The 13,260-nt window shown below is 47.8% G+C and overlaps 1 protein-coding gene across 2 annotated transcripts in view; it reads left to right on the top strand.

Annotated features, from left to right (window-relative positions):
- Nucleotides 1–13,260, top strand: part of HIVEP3 (HIVEP zinc finger 3) — a 304,641-nt gene that overhangs the window by 257,439 nt on the left and 33,942 nt on the right. The gene's annotated exons all lie outside the window — the stretch shown is intronic.

Genomic DNA, 13,260 nt, shown 5'->3' with positions numbered 1-13,260 from the left:
AGCCCTGCAAATACAATAAAGGAGAATTTCTATGAAATCCTGCAGGAAATCCATGATCACCTGGGCTGTCCTTCCTCATCCTGAATTGCCTGGAGTGACTCAAGGCCTGACTCGGGGCCAGGGGGTGACAGGAGCCCAATGTCTGCAGTAATGAGCTGTGCCTGTGAGCAGAGCATCCATGGGCTGCTGGCAGAGCTCCAGCCTCTGGGCTTTGCACTTCATCCCCGCACTGACATCAATTCCCTGCTAAATCCGAGCAGGCAAAGGTTTTTTATCAGATTTTTATCTGATTGCCTCAGGATCAGGCAGTTCTTAACATCTGCACAGCCAGGCAGCCTCTCTGGGCAGGGAGGGTGTTGGATTAATCCCTTTTCTGACCCAGGGATGGGGCAACCCACAGGTGTGTTCTATTTTTTAAAACTTTGAGAGTTTTCTACAAATGCATTTCCCACAGGAGGGGATTTCAGGGAGCCTTTAGTGGATTCCAAGCCCTGTGCAAGCATTTAGGAACCTGATGTGCAAAGAGGCAGAGCCAGGGCCCAGCGCCTGCCACTCCATCCCTGCTGCCCTGGGAACGGGGCAGGAAGGTGACTCTGAGAATGTCCCTGAGTGGCTTCTGGGACTGCCTTTTTGTCACTTTTAATAAGGAAAACATTATTTTGGGGAGGCAACTCTCTGTGAAAGGCTGATGTTGATCTGATTCCTGTTTGGTGTCGTTTTAGTTTTGGGTTTGGGGGTTTTTGTGTGTGTGGTTTCTTTTTGTTTGTTTGTTTAGTTCTCTTTAACATTGACTAATAGAGAGTCCTGGAGATGGCAGATGGGATATGGAATTCTTGGAAATGATGGAAATGATAAAGATTTGACAGTAAAATATGGCTAAATCATGTTTTAAAAATGAATTTGAGTGTATATTTCCTATAAAATCCATCCACTGACCAGGGATCCACCTGGAGAGGAACCCCTGGAGTGGGAATAAAGCCATCCCCCATTCCAGTTTGAGATTTCACTTCTGGAGAAGTTTTCCTGGGATCTCTGGGATGTTCTGCAGAGTTTGGCAGGGAGCACAGAACTCACCCTGCTGTGGGCACTGGGACAGAGCCCAGCAGTGGCACTGGGAGCACTGGGACAGGAGGATTTTCCAGTTGCTCCCAGTTTGTAGCTGGAAGGGGAGGAGCTGTGAGCTCTGTCCTGGTGGAACTGGAGCTCTGGAGGTTGAGGAGGAAAAGGAAAAAAAGGAAAAGGAAAAGGAAAAGGGAAGGGAAGGGAAAGGAAAAGGGAAGGGAAGGAAAAGGAAAAGGAAAAGGGAAGGGAAGGGAAGGGAAAAGGAAAGGAAAGGAAAGGAAAGGAAAGGAAAGGAAAGGAAAGGAAAGGAAAGAAAGGAAAAGGAAAGGAAAGGAAAGAAAGGAAAGGAAAGGGAAAGGAAAGGAAAGGAAAGGAAAGGAAAGGAAAGGAAAGGAAAGGAAAGGGAAAAGGAAAAGGAAAAGGGAGAAGAGGAGAAAAGGGAAGAAGGAAGGAAGTGGCGGAAGTGGCGGAAGGAAGGAAGGAAGGCTGGCTCACTTTTCCTCCTGGGACACTGCCAGCCCTGGAGAGGTTCCAGAGGCTCTGGGATGTGCCAGGAACACGAGGAGTGAACACCAACAGGGACAGAGGGAGCTGGGCAGAGGCTGCTGCTGCTCAGAAGTCCAGGGAACAGCTGGAGGCAAGGATCCAACTTGGAGGCAGGACTGCAGATAATTATCTTTAAATATGCCAAGTCGCTTTTCACTATTTAAAAATTATTCGGGTTTTTCGTTTGTTTGTTTGGTTTTCATTTTGTTTTGGGATTTTTTTGGGGGGGGGTTGGGTTTTTTTTGTTGTTTTGATTTTCCTGTGTTTGCGTTGAAAATGTGAATCCAGCAGAGCTGGAACTGAGGGTTTCTTGCTCTGTAGAGCCTCCAACAAAAAGAAAATGCGACCTAATAAGATGATAAGCTGCTCTTGCTGCTGTTGAGATAGGACTGAAGAATTCCAAGGTTTTTAAGCAGGAAAAGGGGCAGATTAGGGGCAGGGTCTTGGCAAACTCTCCAGGGGATGCTCACCTGGCGTCTGGTTTTTTGGAAATTCAGGTGTTTGTGAATGCTTGGGTGCCCTTCTTTCTGGTCCTAACTTGGTATATTTGATCTAAGGGAATAATCAGATGGATGTAGCCAAATTTTATACATTTTCCTTCATTTTGGGTGTGCTGGCTCCAAATTTTATACATTTTTTATGGGTTTTGGGTGCTCTGGCTTCAAATTTTCCAGATTTCCCTGGGTTTTGGATGTTCTGGTTCCAAATTTTATACCTTTTCCTGAATTTTGGGTGCTCTGGCTCCAAATTTTATACATTTTCCTGGGTTTTGGGTGCTCTGGCTCCAAATTTTATCCATTTTCCTGGGTTTTGGTGCTCTGGCTCCAAATTTTATACATTTTCCTGAATTTTGGGAGCTCAGGATCCAAATTTTATACATTTTACTGGGTTTTGGGTGCTCTGGCTCCAAATTTTATACATTTTCCTGGGTTTTGGGTGCTCTGGCTCCAAATTTTATAAATTTTAATAAATTTTTCTGGGTTTAGGTGCTCTGGCTCCAAATTTTATACATTTTTCTGGCTTTGGGGTGCTCTGGCTCCAAATTTTCTACATTTTCCTGGTTTTGGGTGTTCTGGCTCCAAATTTTATACATTTTCCTGAATTTTGGATGCTCTGGCTCCAAATTTTATACATTTTCCTGCATTTTGGGTGCTCTGACTCCTTGTAGACCCCAGACCAACCTGGTTTTTTTTGTGGCTGCTCTTGTGGGAGCAGCACAGTAGCGACGCTTTCAGAGCTCAAATTCTTCTCCCATGTGTTTCAGATCAGCGCTTAAACCAGTGCTTTTCAGCATCCGTGGGTGTCTTGACATTCTTATTTAAACAAACCGTTCGATGGCAGAATTATGGCGGTTTGAAGGCTGCAAGAGCCTGAGCACTCCCGGGGCTCCCCTGAGCATTTCAGTCCCCTCACAAAACCCCAAGAGCTGTTCCGAGTGTGGGGTTATCTGCAGAGCCCTGGCCTGGGCTGTGCCAGCCAGCTGGGGCTGATAAAATAGGAATTTTTTTTTAAATAAGAACTCAGAAAGGACTAAACCCACAGTGCTTGGCAGGAGAGCTGCTGTGGGGTGTGGGAGCTCCCAGGTGGGGTGAAGTGCAGAAATCCTGCGGATAAAGGAGCCTTGGAGGCTGAGCAGGTTTTTTTTCCTTCCCTAAGGCCAAGCACTGCGGATTTTGATGTGCACAATGTACAGGGGATGGTGTTTTTTTCCGTGGCTCTGTTGGTTTGTGGATATTTTGCTTTCTCCCCTCAATATTGAGAATTACAGTGAGGTATGTGTGAGAGCAGACAGTCACAAATAAAGGAGAGTTATTGACCCAGGCTGGGAGATTTGGAGCTGTTTGTGCCAGTCTGCCTGCAGAATATTCCTAATTACAAGAATTTATTATGAATTCAGCTCCTTGAGCTAAATTGGGTGAGCTGGGCTTTCCCAGGAGAGATGATGTGTGGGTCTGGGCTGTTGATCTGCAGCTGGGCTCTCTAGGGCCAGGATCTGGGTGGCTGTGGTCTGGATCTGCAGCTGGGCTCTCCTAGGACAGAATTCCTGATCTCTCAGACATTCACTGAGTGCTGGATCTGCAGCTGGCCTTCTCCAAGACAGAACTCCTGATTTCTGGGAGGTTCTGTGGGTGCTGGATCTGCAGCTGGGCTTCTCCAGGACAGAATTCCCAAGCTCTGGAAGGTTCTGTGGGTGTTGGATCTGCAGCTGGGCTCTCATGGGACAGAATTCCTGGTTTCTGGGATGTTCTGTGAGTGTTGGATCTGCAGCTGGGCTTTCCCAGCAGAGAATTCCCAAAATCTGGGATGTTCTGTGGGTGCTGGATCTGCAGCTGGGCTCTCATAGGACAGAATTCCTGATTTCTTGGACGTTCTGTGGGCGTTGGATCTGCAGCTGGGCTTTCCCAGGGGAGAATTCCCGAGCTCTGGGAGGTTCTGTGGGTGCTGGATCTGCAGCTGGGCTCTCCTAGGACAGAATTCCTGATTTCTGGGAGGTTCACTGAGTGTTGGATCTGCAGCTGGGCTTTCCCAGGGGAGAATTCCCGATCTCTGGAAGGTTCTGTGGGTGCTGGATCTGCAGCTGGGCTCTCATGGGACAGAATTTCCAAGTTCTGGAGGTTCTGTGGGTGCTGGATCTGCAGCTGGGCTCTCCCAGGACAGAATTCCTGATCTCTGGATGTTCACTGAGTGTTGGATCTGCAGCTGGGCTTTTCCAGGAGAAAATTCCTGATCTCTGGGAGTTTCTGTAGGTTCTGGATTTGCAGCTGGGCTCTCCTAGGACAGAATTCCTGATCTCTGGACGTTCTGTGGGTGCTGGGTGTTGGATCTGCAGCTGGGCTTTCCTAAGACAGAATTCCCGATTTCTGGGAGTTTCTGTGGGTGCTGGATCTGCAGTTGGGCTCTCCTAAGACAGAATTCCTGGTTTCTGGAAGGTTCTGTGGGTGCTGGATTTGCAGCTCGGCTCTCCAGGGAATCCCAGCATGTAGCGCCCTTGGCTGTGTCTGCTGAACCTGGGGAGGTTTTATTCCTTTCAGTGAAGAGCATCAGCCTAAACCAGCTCCTAATCTGCCCCACCTCCTTCAGGAGCCCCTGGTCCTCCCACTCCCGCCTTGCCGGGAATGCTGCAGCACACAGGACGTGGCAGCAGGAACAGCAGCCGCTGCTTTGTGCGTGTTTGTGTCTGCAGGGCCTTCCTGCCTCCCCTGAGGGAGGGTGACTCGTGTCACCAGGGCCACCAGGGCCTCCAGCAGCTGAGGTCACCCCTGGGGCAGGGCTCTGAGAGCTGTGCCTGGGATCTGAGGGCTCCAGGGAATTCCCAGCTGGGTTGGTGACCCCAGGAGTTGCTGTTTGGTCTGGATCAAAGCCACCTGTCCCAAATGGGGACATTGAGGGGTCACCTGTGTGTCCCCCCGACTTGAGAGGGGTGCTGCAGTTTTAGGGTAGCCAGGGATGATGGGTTTGTGACTTTCTGGAGCTAAAAATGGATCTGAAATCTGAAACCCAGGGGAATGGCCTTTGCACCCCTGATTGCAGAAATGTCAGCTTGGAAAATCCCTCTGAGCTCGTTGAGTCCACCTGGCACTGCCAAGGCCACCACTGGTGGCTTTTAGGGGACTCCAGCACTGCCCTGGCTTCCCTGAAGGAGGGTGACTCGTGTCACCAGGGCTACCAGGGCCTCCAGCAGCTGAGGTCACCCCTGGGGCAGGGCTCTGAGAGCTGTGCCTGGGATCTGAGGGCTCCAAGTCCCTCTGATCCGTGCAGGGAATTCCCAGCTGGGTTGGTGACCCCGGGAGTCACTGTTTGGTCTGGATCAAAGCCACCTGTCCCAAATGGGGACATTGAGGGGTCACCACCTGTGTGTCCCCCCCTGCCTTGAGAGGAGTGCTGCAGTTTTAGGGTAGCCAAGGATGATGGGTTTGTGACTTTCTGGAGCTAAAAATGGATCTGGTTTAATCCCAGCAGAGCTGACCATGGGATCCTGGCACATCTGAGACTCCCCTGGACACACAAAATACAGAGAGGAAGAGTTTGGGGCAGGGAGCTGGGAGACGTCCCAGGTTCTTTCTTTTTAAGGGGAATAACCTGGAGTGTTAGTGCAGGAAGGGGTTCCTGAAACCCAGGGGAATGGCCTTTGCACCCCTGATTGCAGAATCACAGAAATGTCAGCTTGGAAAATCCCTCTGAGCTCGTTGAGTCCACCTGGCACTGCCAAGGCCACCGCTGGTGGCTTTTAGGGGACAGGGGACTCCAGCACTGCCCAGGGCAGCTGTTCCCACTCTTTCCATGAAGAATTTATTCCCAAAATCCAACCTGAACCTCCCCTGGCACAGCTTGGGGCTGTTTCCTCTCTTCCTGTTACTCTGGGTTTTCTCTGCAAGCCAAATTTGCCCAACCCCACATCCAGATTGAAGGGGGGACCAGGAGCAGGACCCCATTATTGGGGTCAGGACCCCATTATTGGACCAGGATCTCCCCATTCCTGGGGCTCATTGTGGCTGCAAGCCCCGTTGTGCCCCAGGAAGGGAAACTGAGGCAGCAGGGATGCAATCCCCTGGGATTGAGCTGCAATCCCCACAAACTGCAGGGACCCAGAGGTTCCCAGGGGCAGCCCCTCGGTGCCACCAGCAGCTTCTCAGGGCCCTTTCAGATTTATTTCTCATCCTCTTTGTGCACTGTCCCCTCCTCCAAAGCCTCCTGCACAGACTCAGGCGCTCTCTGCCCTCTCTGTGCTGCCTCTGCGAGGTTTCCACGGGAAACTTTCCAAGCAGGGAAATTTCAGCCCACAGGGGAGGCGGCCGGAGCGGGGCCTTTTCCATCTGCCCTGGGAGCTGCTCCTCTCTTCCTCCTCCTCCTCCTCCTCTCCCGCCAGCTCTACATTCCTGGGAGAGAATTCCCTGCTGCTGCTGTGTTTGCATCCCTGCTGTGTGGAGTTTTTTGATTGAAATTTATTTTATTTTTATTTATTTAGTAATAAAATGTAATAATTTATTAATAAATAAATAATGAACTAATTAATAGATTATAAAATAATTAATGATTAGGTAAAAATCGATAATTATATATTTTAAAATTTATTGTAATTTAATATTATTTTATTTTATTCTTATTTTTATGGGGTTTTATTTTTATTTTATTTTATTTATTTTTATTTTATTTTTATTTTTACTTTTATTTTTTATTTTTATTTTTATTTTTATTTTTTATTTTTATTTTTATTTTTTAAAATTTTCATTTATTCTACTTTTATTATAATTATAAATTTTTTTGTTAGGGTTGGGATTAAATGTGTAAAATGGTATTTTTATATTTTATATTATATATCATATAGAATTATGCCAGTATTATTTATGTCATACTACTACTAATAATAATTTTATTAATATTATTATATACAGAAACCTTCTGCACAGCAATCAGTTAATGGACCAGCTAAAAACCAGCTAAAACTCTGCCCTAAGACAGAGTTGGGCTGGGTTTTATTAGGCTTGGCTGCAGGGAAATGCCTGGGAAAATGGCATTGTGTCTTTTCCAGGATTTTCCCTCCCTAATTGTGGTATCCAGTGTTCCTCAGCTCCCAGGGAAAAGCTCAGGGGGTTGAAATGCAGGTCCTTGCCAGAGCTTTGGCTCTGCTCAGCTCATCATCATCATCATCATCATCATCATCATCATCATCATCATCATCATCATCATCATGATCATCATCATCACCATGCTGCCTGGGCTGCCCCAGCTTCTGCAGCGGCAACAGCAGAGGGAAATGGAAGGAAATTGAGGAAAATCGAGGGAAATCGAAAGAAATTGAGGGAAACTGAGGGAAATCGAGAGAAATTGAGGGAAATCAAGGGAGATCAATGGAAATGGAGGGAAATAATGGGAAATTGAGGGAAATCGAGGCAAATCAAGAGAAATTGAGGGAAATCATGGCAAATTGAGGGAAATCGGGAAATTGAGGGAAATCATGGGAAATAGAGAGAAATTGAGGGAAATCATGGGAAATTGAAGGAAATCAAGAGAAATTGAGGGAAATCAAGGCAAATCAAGAGAAACTGAGGGAAATCGAGGCAAATCAAGAGAACTTGAGGGAAATAAAGGGAAATTGAGGGAAATCAAGGAAATCCCAGCCTAACTCCAGCTGGAAGTTGTGAGTCCGGCTCCCAGGTGGGAAAGGGCACCCCCAGAGCTGAGGCCCTGGAAAACCTCAGAGAATTTGGAATTTGGCTGGAGACCCCATGGCTGATGGGGGATGTCCTTGGAGATGTGGGATGTTGGCCAGAGAGGGAAGAGTCACCCAGGGGCTCTCAGGGTGGGGAGTGAGGTGCCAGCCTGGCAGGAATTCAGGCAAGGGTTCCTCTGGGATGGGTGAGTCCAGCTTGTGCCCAGCCCTCCCGTGTCCAGGCCTAAATTGTGACTGTAGGAGCTCGTCCTGGTGCTCATGGATTCAGCAGGATTGATGATTTAGGGCCTCCTTCCAGGTGTTCCTCAACCCAGATCCTTCCTCTGTACCGGTGAGGATGAGTAGGACTTAACCCCCCCATTCCCTTAGTCCGGGTGAGAGCCTGAGGTTGGCAAAGCCCCCCCAGCTCACCTGGAATCTCTCACCTGCCTGCAACTGATCTGGAATTTTGTAGGACAAACCTTTGTATCCTGCAGCTCCTGCTGTCCAGAGGGACTGATGGTATCTCAGGCCTCCCTGGGATCAGTCCCCGGCTCCGACAGGAGGCAGGAAATGAGAAATAATTGAATCAGTTCCTACAAATTGGTTTGTCTTGGACGCAGTCTGAAGGATGGGGAAGGGCCTGGGCTGTGTCTGAGGCTTGGAGCATTTCTGTCTCCACCAGAGCAAGGTACAGAAGAATGTCATTAATAATTCCAGCCCGGGGTGCTGGGAGCAGGGGGAGGTTGATGGGATGGGCTGCTCGGAGGTGATAATCCCAGCCCAATTCATCAGATCCTCTGGGGTGTCGAGGGCTTGTAATAACCTGAGCGGCTTTGGGAATTCTGTCAGTGGTATTTATATCTGGAGATCAGAAATTCATCAGCAATCAATGCCCAGTGGTGATGAGGGCAAGAACAGAGCAGAAATTGATTTATTTTTTTGGTGCTTTCTGAGGATTTTTGTTGCTGCTGGTTCTCAGGTTGTCTCTCCTGAGCTGTTGGAGAGTTTTGTTACCTCAGGAAAAGAGGGATGGGGCAGCTGGGCCTGGTTTTGTTTGCCACGTTTCAATAGAGGCAGAGGCTGTTTGGCTCCCGTGCTGTGGAAATAAACCCGGCCTATTAATCATTATTAATTATTGTAATTAATAATATTATTAATTAATAATTAATTAACAATATTAATATTATTAATTATTGTAATTACGTGTTAGGAGCTTTCCCTGGGGGATTGGGCCTCACCTGGGGAGGTGTCAGATTCGTGGAACTGTTTGATTCCCCTCTGAATTCCAGCAGAGCCAAGGATGGATCCCAGAAGGATCAGCTGGTGGGAAGCTCCCAGGATGGTGCCAGCGAGGGCAGGGGTGTGCTCCAGCCCCTCGGGAATTGCACATCCCCAAAAACCTCAGAGGGCTCGGCCGCTGCTGCCAGCCCCACCCTGGGAAGGGCTTGAGATCCCAAAGGGGCCGTTTCTCCTGGAAAATCATCCTGCTGCTCCCCACCAGGTTCTGCTGGAGCTTCTCTTGGAGCATCTCCTGGAGGATCACCTGGAGCATCTCCTGGAGCTTCTCTTGGAGCATCTCCTGGGGCTCCTCCTGGAGCTTCACCTGGAGCATCTCCTGGAGGTCATTCTGGAGCTTCTCCTGGAGCTTCTCCTGGAGCATCTCCTGGAGCTCATTCTGGAGCTTCTCCTGGAGCATCTCCTGAGGCTCCTCCTGGAGCATCTCCTGGAGCATCTCCTGGAGCTCCTTCTGGAGCTTCTCCTGGAGCTCCTCCTGGCACTGGCAGCGGGGCTGTCCGGGCTGGCTGGTGAAGGTGTTTGGGGATCCAGTGTTTGTGTTGAAGGAGTTGTTCCATCACATGCAGGATGCCAAGTTCACATCCCAAATCCTCCAAAATCCAGGCCCTTCCTGTTATTGCAGAGCATCAGGGGACTGGCCCTTGGATGGGGATTGGGGAATTGGGAATAACAGGCAGGGTTCAGGATGTCCAGGCCATGGATGGGTATTCCTGGCACTGTGGAGAAGGAGAAATCCAATATTCCCTGCAGGGCTGGAGCTGCTGGAAGCTCCAAAATGTTTGGGTCTTGTTGCTAAGGGATAAATGTTGGGGATAAACACAGATCCTGACCAGCACCCCTTGCCAAGCCCTGGACCTCTCCAGGGTGGGTTCAGCCCCTTCTCAGAGAGGGACAATCCCCAAGGAGAGCCTCTCCAGCCTGTGCTGGTGCACAGGAAGTTTTCTTTCCTTTCATCATCCCTAAATGAGCTCCCGTGGAGCTCCCAAAGCTGAGAGAGCAGTGGGAGGGGAGAGGCAGGAGGTCACTGCCTCAGCATCTCGGCCAAATCTTCCAGCAGAACTTCCAGGAAGAGGAGCTGAGCCCCCGTGGGACAGGGAAAAACAAAAGGATGTGACAAAGCAGACAGAGCCCAGAGGAGGGGTCCGGTCTGAGCCAGTTTTGTGGCTCATTTGTACAGAAAAATTAGTGTTTCCTATTCCATCCCTTAATAACAGCGTTGCTGGAGCTGGCTGAGGCTGAGGGGAAGCTGGAAGTGACCACAAATCCCTGGATTACACCCCTGGGAGAAAGGAGTTGCAGTTTTTGAAGTTTGCTTGAATGAGGCAGCGGCACCAGGGAAATCTTTTGGGTCATAGGAAATACTTTACAAATTTGACACAAATGAGGGCTGGAAATTCCATTCAGTCACTGGGAGTATTTGGGGTATTTAAGGGGATCCCTGGCCAGACAGTGAGGAAACACAAAGATCCTGGAGGATCGGTGGCCACCAGCACCAGTGAGCAGGGCCACTGGGTCAGGGGAAGGCTCTTCAAACCCCTAATTTTATTAAAATAAACTCGGATTCAAATAAATTCTATTCCAATGCCATGTTCTGTAGCTCTGACTGCAGTTCATGTCTCACCCACTGCAGTGAGTGCCAAAAGGCTCCTCATTCCCCCTTGCAGGGATTTCGTGATAAAATGCATTTGTTGACGTTAAAAAGTTAATATTAATTTGGAAATATCACATCACTTAGAATGATGGAATCATGGAATGGTTTGGGTTGGAAGGGAATGAAAATCTCACTCAGTGCCACCCCCAGGGACACCTCCCACTGTTCCAGGCTTCTCCAAACCTGGCCTTGGGCACTGCCAGGGCTCCAGGGGCAGCCACAGCTGCTCTGGGCACCCTGGCACAGCCCAAACCTCTCGAACCAGGCCTTGCCAGGCTACAAACCCCCTGTGGCAAATGGCACTGGGGGCACCTGGAACCAGCCAGGAAATCATTCTTTCCTTTCTCCATTTGCTGCAATGGGTTTTGGTGCTGGTTTCCATCCTTGATTCAGGAATGGGAATGCCAGAGTGCTTTGGGTGGGAAGGGATCTTCAATGGCAGCTCATTGCAGCCCAGGGCCAGCTCCCACTGTGCCAGGTGCTGCCAGCCCCAATGCCCAGCCTGGCCTTGGGCACTGCCAGGGCTCCAGGGGCAGCCACAGCTGCTCTGGCAATTCCAGCCCAGCCCCTGCCCACCCTGCCAGGGAACAATTCCCAATTGCCAAGATCCCATCCAGCCCTGCCCTCTGGCACTGGCAGCCATTCCCTGGCTCCTGTCCCTCCATCCTTGTCCCCAGTCCCTCTGCAGCTCTCCTGGAGCCCCTTCAGGCCCTGCAAGGGCTCTGAGCTCTGCCTGGAGCCTTCTCCTCTCCAGGGGAGCACCCCCAGCTCTCCCAGCCGGGCTCCAGAGGGGCTCCAGCCCTGCAGCAGCTCTGGCACCTCCTGTGGATTTGTTTCCTTAAGTGACCTCGATCCTGAACAATTTATTCAGGAAATTTAGGATCTCTTCAGGGTAATGAGTGCTGAAGGGAGACCCTGCAGGGAGGGCAGGGTGCTGGGAATAAAACCTGGAATAAGGCCAGGAATGAGAGGCAGGATGAGTGACAGAGGGACAAGAGCAGCCTGGAATTAAATAAATTTAATTTGTCAGAGCAGGCAGAACACGAGGAGCAGGGGCTGCAGGAGGAGCTGTTTGGAGAGCCAGGGGTGGCCGTGTCACCCCAGACATTGCTGTCACCCCTCTGGAAGGTGTCCAATCCATCCTGGGGGGGACAGAACTGGAGTGAGACCCGTCATCTGCGGGGATTTCTGTGCCAGACTTCCCCTGTGAATATTTTATGAATCAGCTGGATGAGTCGCTGGTTGTTTTTTCCTTTTTTATCTCGTGTTTCATTCGGTTTCTGTTTGATCTTGCGAGGCTGGAGCAGTGCCCAGGGCTGGGGGTGAGTGCTCACAAATATGAAATTCAGTGCTGTGGTCCAACCTGTCTGACTGCTGCTGGAGAGGCAAAACCACCCCAATAAAATGGGAAAAAATGGAATTAAATGTGCTGGGAATGTAATTTGGGACAGTTGTGGAAGAAATCTGGTTTGGAGGAACTGGATTACAGTGGGAAATTATCCTTATCAATGAACAGAGCAGGTGTTGGCACAGCCGGACGCTGTAACCATAAGGACAATACATAGATATTTAATACAATCACAACTTAAAGGTCTGGTACTAAATCTGAATATTTTCATATATAGTGAAATCTGAATATTTTTAAACAAAGTACATGGACATTCATGGCATATGGAAGCATGTTTCATTCACAAATTGTAGTTTCATGACATTATAGTGTAGGTGCAGCTTTGTGTAGCTAAATGATTAATTTAAAAAATATAGCTATGATGCAGCTATTATGAAATAAAATATATATTATCATAATATATAGTAAATCGATTAAAATATATTACATTTCTATTATAATTATATATTTATATATTTAATATAAAATATATTTATATATAAAACAAAATATATGCTATTATAATATATAAATGTAGCTATTATGCAGCTATTATAAAATAAAATATATATTTTATTAATAGTTAAAATATATAAAATATATACATATATATGTAATATATTTTTATTTTAAAATAGAATATATTTATATATAAAATAAACTAAAATATATATTATAGTAACATATAAAATATATATTTAAAATATATTAAAATATATTTTGCAATAATATATATTTATTTATCAAAAATATATATAATAATAATAAAAATTTTTAAATATAGCTATGATTCTATAGCTATTAATTGCTGTGGCAATTAATCATAGCTGTATGTAGCTATGATTAATTTCAAAAATGCATTAATCCAGAGTTATTATCAGCTTGGTTTGATAATGTACAGTTTTGCATCAGCAGCGATGTAGCTTTGATTTATCCTCAAAACATCCAAAAAACACCGTCACACCCCTGGCATTGCTCTTTGCTGCTTTTCTTCTTCCCTCCTCCTGTCCCTGTGGTGTTGGATTTGGGGTTAATTTGGGTTTTGGGGCTCTGCAGGAGTCTGGGTTTAGTTTGGGGTTTTGGAACTCTGCAGGAGTTTGGGTTAATTTGGGTTTTGGGGCTCTGCAGGAGTCTGAGTTTAGTTTGGGGTTTTGGGGCTCTGCA

The sequence above is a fragment of the Camarhynchus parvulus genome, chromosome 23, assembly GCF_901933205.1.
Source record: "Camarhynchus parvulus chromosome 23, STF_HiC, whole genome shotgun sequence".
In the NCBI taxonomy this organism is placed as follows: domain Eukaryota; kingdom Metazoa; phylum Chordata; class Aves; order Passeriformes; family Thraupidae; genus Camarhynchus; species Camarhynchus parvulus.
The sequence above is the reverse complement of the archived record's forward strand: the minus strand, read 5'-3'. Positions and strand labels throughout refer to the sequence as shown.